The sequence below is a fragment of the Pinus tabuliformis genome, chromosome 1_1 (genome assembly GCF_031772625.1).
Source record: "Pinus tabuliformis cultivar Carrire ecotype Pingquan chromosome 1_1, CPIR1, whole genome shotgun sequence".
NCBI classification, from domain to species: domain Eukaryota; kingdom Viridiplantae; phylum Streptophyta; class Pinopsida; order Pinales; family Pinaceae; genus Pinus; species Pinus tabuliformis.
Genome location: NC_142297.1, coordinates 724,250,786 through 724,259,091, shown reverse-complemented (window position 1 = coordinate 724,259,091; position 8,306 = coordinate 724,250,786). Strand labels below are relative to the sequence as shown.

The window sequence follows — 8,306 nt, the reverse complement described above, 5'->3', positions numbered from 1 at the left end:
AGTTTATAAAGGGGTTTTGAACAATGGCACAATTGTTGCCATCAAGCTTCTCAATTTGGAAAATGAAGGGGCTAACAAGAGTTTTGACAGAGAGTGCAAAGTTTTGGGTAAAGTTAGGCACCGAAATCTGATTAGAATCATAACCTCTTATTCAGACCTCCAAATCAAAGCTTTAATATTTCCATTTATGCCAAATGGAAGCTTAGAAAAGTGGTTATATCCCAATGGTGAAGAAGAAAGTGGTTTGAGTTTGATTCAAAGGTTGAATATAGCAATAGACATTGCACATGGTATGGCATATCTCCATCACCATTGTTTCATGCAAGTGATCCATTGTGATTTGAAACCAAACAATGTGCTTCTTGGTGAAGATTTGACAGCATATTTAATAGACTTTGGGATTGCTACCATATGTTTTGAAAATCTCGAAGATTCAGCACTCATTTCGACACATGCACTCAAAGGATCCATAGGCTACATTCCTCCAGGTATTATTTGAACTAATAGCATGTTATATAATGTCATGAATTTCATATTAATAATAAACATTGTGAACAAAACTTTAAGATGAGAATTTTTGAATGCAGAATATGGATTGGGTGGGCGTGTCACAACAAAAGGTGATGTCTATAGCTATGGAATACTGCTATTAGAGATGTTAACTAGAAAGAAGCCCACCAACAACATGTTTGTGGAAGGAATGCACTTCCAGAAATGGGTGGCCAATGGTTTCTCAAACCAAATAGGTGAAGTGGTGGACAAGAATCTATTGAGAACTTGTATGAACACTGGAGAAGATAAGGATCTCAATTGCCTCAAGCAATGCATAAGTGTGGGTTTGCTATGCACAAAAGAATCACCTGAAGGACGACCTACTATGATGAACATTGTGGGTACACTGCAAAGCATCAGAGAGACATTTTTGGGAGTTGCTAGAATTCCAAATTTTCAATCAGATATAACACATCTACTGGAAAGTACAAGTTATATCACTCAGAACAATACTAGGGACAACCAAAGTTCTTCTACATTCTAGTCTATTGCAAGGAACTAGTGGTTGCAAAACTAGACCATGAGGAAATTTAAGTATATTGTCATTAGGTCCATCCAGTTTATGCAACACATTTTTCTGCATCTTATTTTGCTTTCCTGCTCTATATAGTTTCTGTTATCGGATGCATGTGATTGTGAAATACAAGGACATGCCATAAAAAGTGCATTTGAATGTTTTTGCAGTCACAGAAGACGCTATCCCTATCTTAAGAATACCCTATCTTTATCTTAGTAAAACTTCATGCAGATCAATGTTATTGTTCAATATTCATCTATATCTACAATAAAATGCACTGGAATTTCGTTTTATTTGTGTAGTTTGGGCCATATATAATATATATACCAAGAGCTTTGCAATTGTTTTGAAGAATAAAAGGAAAGTCAGTTGTTTTATTTCCACACACATTCATGATTTTACTAGTTCAAATAAAGAGCAAAAGCATGTTAACAAAGATGATGCTTTCTATACTTCTAGAGATATTCAAAACCTTCATCCTTTGCACCAAGATTTTGAAGCTATAGCTGTGGTACAAGATTAATCAATACAAGACACAACGACCTTCTCAGAACTGTTACGAATTAGGCCGGACGCCTAAATTTCATAGTAGGTAGCTGTATGGGGAAATTGGGTAGCTCAATTATCATTATGATTTGAAGATTTGGATTTAGATTATATTTGAAATTTTATTACAACATTGATTTAAAGAGGCCTAAATAAGGGGATTCAACGACACAATTATGAGGCATCTATATATAGGCATACTTTTATGTTGGATAATGCCATGATTGCCATCATAGTGTGAATAGTTATAAATGCTGAGCATTTTTAATAAATGTATGGCGGTTTGGTTTAGTTGGCCGCTAACTCTAGTAAAGTAACAGGATCTAAATAGGTTTTTGCATATCCAATCTTTTGAATGGAAGATATCCCATAATTTATTAACTTTTGTCATATGGGGAAATAGCATCGATTCCCTGACACGTATTCTACTATATGTTTTGGATGGCAGTTGTATTTTGTAAGCGGTAATCTAAAAACACTGACAATATGTCCTGCTACAAGAACTTACATTCAAATATGTGACAAGTTGTAATTAATATATTTTAACAAGACAAGCTGCAAAGCAGCAAGTCCCTGCCATACTGGAAGAGTGTTGGGCGATTGCAATGCAAGCCTAAAAGCACGGACTGTGGTGAAAACCAATTTGAGATCGAGAGCTAGTACTGACAGATTCAGTTAAATCAAGAGAGATCTACGAGAACGATTTGCACAGTCAAAGGCTTGTCAAAAGTTCGAATAAATTCAAAAACTAAAACTACTGAGTCGTCGGTTTTTGGACAAACTGATCCAAGTAGTATGTTGAGTTGAGCAGAGGAGTTCTCAAGTGATACTATGAAGAACAAAGAAGGCAGGGCGTGAGTTCTGTAAATGTTGAGTTGAGCAGAGGAGTTTTTCACTCTATAAACTCAAGTGATCCTATGATGAACAGAGAAGGCAGGGCGTGAGTTCTGTGAATGGATTCTTGTCGAAAAGTCAAAGGTGTTTATAATGCTGCAAACAATCTTTTGAACTCAGATTTGCACTGCCCTAAGAACTATGCATAGATGATCTATATGCAAATACCAAGTATCAACTTCAGTGGGCAATCTCAGGGATTCTACGAAGGCATGTTCACTATTCTATTAGCAAAATTTGTTGAGCACAGAGCTAAATCTTTGGTTGACAATTCCACCATCAATCTTAATGGCTCCAGGAAGCATCATTTTTAGCTGTGCTTCAAGGATGGAATAGTCCACAAGTACAACAATCACAGTGACTATTGTTCTCTTGGATAATCCTGTAGATTATTGCTCTCTGCAACTTAAAAAACTTTCCCAAAGGCTGAGAAGTGCGAAAAAGCAAACCAGAAACTAGTGTTCTCCAGCTTAAGAAACTAGTGTTCTAAGTTACCTAGAGTGAGGTCATTTCAAAAGCACCAGAGGATTGACGGTCAATCTCTGATATGAGGTGCTGGAAGAAAAGTGAATTGTTTAGTTTAGGATCTGGTATGCATTAGCTAAGAATCTGGACATTAGCTAAGACTATAGGTAAGGTTTGTTTGACTGTAATTCTGGAAATGAAAAACCCTTTTCTCCTGTTAAAGAGTAATCAAAAGTTATATTCTTCATTCAGGTCACTTCGAGCACCGGTAGCATCTTCCAGGTCTGGATTCCAAGCTATATAAACCACCACCAGTAAATTCTGGAGCCATAACTATGCGTTATACTATCCCTGTAGACTGTAACCAAGAAGATTTAATGTGAAACCCTTGAAGTTCATTTCAACTGTAGAGTGGAGCATTCGAATCCGCTTGTTGTTCCAAACTCTGTAAATGGATTCCAAGCTCTGTTGTAGGGTTCTATCAAGATCTTAGTTGTAAAGTTGTTGAGTTCTACGATGGAATTTGTTTGTTACCAAAAAAGATAAGCTGTCAGTCAATTATGATGGATGCAGAGTGGTTTTGTGAGATGGACAGGTAAAACTTCGGTGCTTATATACGTTGCACCCAGTATATTGATGTTTTTATTGATATGTAGGGTGCTCTCTTTCATGCTTTTAAGCTAGTTTCAGTCAGTCAATAGTCGTTGACAGAGTAGGGGCGTTGACAGAGGGCTAATAGCCAATTCTCCTAATTTTCGCTGTCAGGTTGATTGACATTAATGGGAGGTTGGGTACCATGATTGGAGGAATTGAAGCTACTGGCACATGGCCAAGAAAGGGATAGTATGGATTCATGGCTGCACCACCAATTGAAAAAGCATCCTAACCTGTTTGAGTTGCACTTGCATCTTTTACATTTCGATAGCCAGAGTAAGCCCTTTCATGAATGTTGCCCTGGAAATAAGTCGGGACTGGCTCCCCTGCTACAGGCAACGTGGAAACCACTGGCCTTTTGTCGAGATCAATTGTAATAACTGTGCAAGGGACATCTAAAAAGAGAAAACTTTCATCTTAGAGAAACCTACCTCACTAGAAGTGAAGTGAGCTCAAAGAAGCCTGCGTACTCAAAGGAGCCTGTAATGGAATTTAAAATGTTTAGATAATTTCAGTAAAGATCTTAAACATTAAGAGGTGAAATCTTACAAGTTAATATCGTTCAAGCAGAAATATTTTAGAGACAATTTCTGTATCAAAATTTCTGTTTATATTAACATCTATCTTTTGATTCTAAGAGAAGACGTCCCATAGACCGGGTAGGTCTCAAGAATATTAATAGAAAACATGAACAAAAGGAACCTTGGAGTCCAAGGAAATATTCTTCGTGATAAAGAAAATCAATCTAATCTAATCTAATCAAGATTGTTTAAAACAGATTAGTCAAAAGCATTGGGTTTTATGAGTACTTCCAGCGTCTCCAAATGAACCAAATTGATATCATCAAAAGAGCCAACTTGATACTCTCGTCATTGAAATGACTTCATAATATCAAAACGACCAATTTGATATCTTCAAATGGTATGACTTGATACACTAGAAGAGTTGATTTAAACAATCCTGCTTGATACACCAAGTGAACTTATTTACTTGTTATGTAACACCAAATGAACTGATTCTGAAAGATTTTAACTTGTTAATCTGGTGTGCACTTTATACCTGAAACAAATCAATTTAATATCAGTGATGTGGTGTGAACTTGAACCTTGATAGCAGATATGAACGAATTTACTGCCAACTAGCTTATTCCGTGATTCTAGAGAATGTTGTTGCAGATAATATATAGGACGGAAATGATTCCAAAATATCTGTTGTAACAATTTGATATCTGCAAATGGTATGACTTGATACACTAAATGAGCTGATTTAAACAATCCAGCTTGATACACCAAGTGAACTTATTTACTTGTTATGCAACACAAGTGGGAAGAAGACTTGAATATTAAACAAGTAAACAATTGCATGGTAAAAAGATATCATGGAAACTTCAATGTAAATTAGAACCGCAGTAAGCCATATTTATTTTTTTATGGGCTCATATTGTATTTGTAATTTATTTTTTATAAAACAAAATTTATTATTTTCTTTTTCCTCTCAAATTTTACACGTTTGCGAGTGTAAACCTGAACGTAACGAAGTAATTGAACTGAAACTCATGGTAAACAAGTAATAAAAGTGGAACTAAAACTGAAGGTAAACAAGTAATTAATGTCTGTAAAACAAAATTGCTTTGAAATAATTGAAGTGAAACTGAAGCTAGACAAATATATTTTGTCATCAGGGCAGCAATCCATTATTCAAGCATTTTTTCTCATTGTGAAAGTAATGGGTAGATCGCTGGAGTTGGAGGTGAAGAAGCCTTCAAAGGTGAGTGAGTGAGAAAGATAAAATCACTCACGCAAATAAAATAATTTAGCAAGGAGGTGAAAATAAAATTGTTGACTTGGGAAGGCCCCTCGTTGCCTTCGTAATTGATTTGTCGAACAATGAAGACTCCCAATCAGAAAGGATCCAATATTCAAGATAACATTTTTAAAAACCAGACGGGGTATACAGAAGATTGAAAATTAAATAAAAAATTTTGTTAGTGTCAACAAAATTTGAGGGCTCGAACCTGAGGCAAGCCCAGGATATCTATAACTAGCAATTACACCGAGATGTACAAAGTAACGCCTAAAGCTTAGACTGGATTCCTCGAGGTTGTTTGAGTAGTTGGTTGTTCGAGTAGTTCAGAAGGACCTCCCTGATTGTGTGGTTCCGGTTTCTTGTCAGCAACATATGGAGGGGGCAACCTGCTTCGGGTTTCTTGTCAGCAACATATAGAGGGGGCAACCTAGGTGGGTTTGAGGAATTGTCAGGATTGTTTCCTTTCCAGTTTTTGCCTATCTATTGCAATTTTCTACCAAAGCCTATTTATTGCAATTTTCTACCAAAGCTATGTTTAGACTTTTAATCATGTACATTATTGATTGAAAAATATGCTAAAATCTTAAAAAATTACATGAAAAATATGCTTAGAAAATCTTCAAAAATTACATTAATAGATAAATCAATTTCTTTAAAAAATTATCAATATATAATTTAAGTCTTGGTTTTTTTATATAAATTGTTATACAATAATATAAAATATACATAATATATCTTTTATAAAATTCTTTTATAAAATACATAGTATATAAAGAAATGCTCTACAAATTACATGAAAAATATGCTCATAAAATCTTCAAAAATTATATTAATGGATAAATCATTTTTTTTAAATTATCAATATATAATTCTTTTTTGGTTTATTTAAATTGTTATACAATAATATAAAATATACATAATATATCTTTTATAAAATACATAATATATAAAGAAATGCTTGAGTAACTAAAAAACGTCGTACTTATTTTATACAAATTATTTTGAGAAGTGTAGTGTTGTATGGTTTAATTACAAATATCAAATTCCAAAAACAAATATGGAACAACAAACTATGAAGAAGAAGAAATGATTGTATACTTGGCTATAATTTTATTATAGCCACAATTTTCTCATGGAATGAAATCAATTAAAATAAATAATTCACGGCAATGGGTGAGTGCATTTGCCTAAATCAGGCAACAAATCTTCAGATTGACTTCTAATGTACATACAAACATCATTTATGCTGGGCAATTAAAAAGAGAAATCTAGTTGTAGCGAAACTAGGGGCAAACAACAATCACTCTTGCTCTAGCTTCACTAAATTTGTACTTGCACAATGAAATGGATATGCTAAGCCAACTATCAACATTCCTATCCACCCAAAACTTTCAAAGTGATAGCTAACTGAGAAGATATGATAACTGGCTAGACTCGATGTAAGGAAATGTGCACGGTGGATATCTAATTTTCCCTATTCATTCTAGAAGTTTAATCAAAATGAAATCACGCATAGTTCAATAAGAGTCTAAGATAATATGATCAATGAAACACAACTGAACCACATGCAATTACTTTCACTAAAAGCACTAATACAAGATAATTCATGCTAAAAGTTTGAGATGAATATATACCCCCTATCGATAAAAAAGTTTTTAATTGCAATAGGAAGCGCAGCACTGCCACGACTATGGACTCCAACACCTGCAACAACCAAATATACAAAGAGATGAATTTACGTATAAGTATCATAACCATTTAACAATTAGAGCACAAAACATCAAACATATACTATTTGAAACTGTATTTTGCTGTGAGAGGAATATGCTATCCATAATGAGATGATGCCCATCACTAGATTAAATGAAGTCACATCATACTGAACAACAGACCGAACAAAAAATCACAATTTCATGGATATAGTTGTTTTTCCCTTGCATATTTCGAATATAAAGACTTGTCCAATTGCTCTATCTTTTAACTGTACTTTTTTTTGAGATAGGAATCTGCTATCCATAATCAGATGATTCCCATCACTAAAGCAGTCACATCCTATTTGACAACAGACCAAACAAGAAATCACATTTTCATGGATATAATTGTTTTTCCCTCGCATATTTCCAATATAAGCACTTATCCAATTGCTATGGAACAACTTTTGGCAGAGGAATTCCTCCTCATTTTCATCAATTTTGGATTTGCATCTATTGCATTGGCAAGAAGATAACTTTAACCAATGTTGGGTATTCAAGAATTCCAGACGACTTTGAAAAACGTTAGGTATTCTAGACTAAATATTATTGCAATTGTCAGGTATTGGTTATCCAAGAAATAAGGATTTGGGTGTCCATGAGCCGCGAGGTTTGGTTATTCACGAAATACTGCGATGGGGAAAAAAATTCGAATAACTCTTAAGTGTTAAAATTTTTCTGGATATCCATTTTCTTGTCAAGTTGGTTATGTTTGTGGTTAAATCAGAGCACTGATCCAGTTTCAAAACCCCCAAAGACATGTTTATGCTTTAATATGGCTGACAGAGTTAACCGCTGCATTTGAGGCCAAGTGGAAGTACTAGCGATCTTGACAGCCCATGGATGTGGCGCATTTCAATGGATTGGACCTTAGTGGTCCACATATGTGGCCTATCTCAACTAACATATACCCCTTCATTGTGGCATCTATAAACAAAGGACCATCTATCAAGACAACCAAAAGCATAGGATCATTAGCTTGTACTATTGTATATTTAAAAACAATAATCTCATCGGATATTCATCAAGTTGTGCTATGGTATCTTCTTGACTTGAATCCCATATCCACCAATGACATGGGTACTTTGCTGAATAACCTGGTATGGAATTTTGATTAAGGA

At 34.7% G+C, this 8,306-nt stretch overlaps 1 long non-coding RNA gene across 1 annotated transcript; it reads left to right on the top strand.

Annotated features, from left to right (window-relative positions):
- The first annotated feature begins 383 nt into the window (after positions 1 to 383).
- On the top strand, positions 384 to 1,362 carry LOC149215941 (uncharacterized). The gene is made up of 2 exons (XR_016251040.1): positions 384 to 488; positions 588 to 1,362. It is a non-coding gene; the product is annotated as an uncharacterized LOC149215941 (long non-coding RNA).
- The last annotated feature ends 6,944 nt before the right edge of the window (positions 1,363 to 8,306 follow it).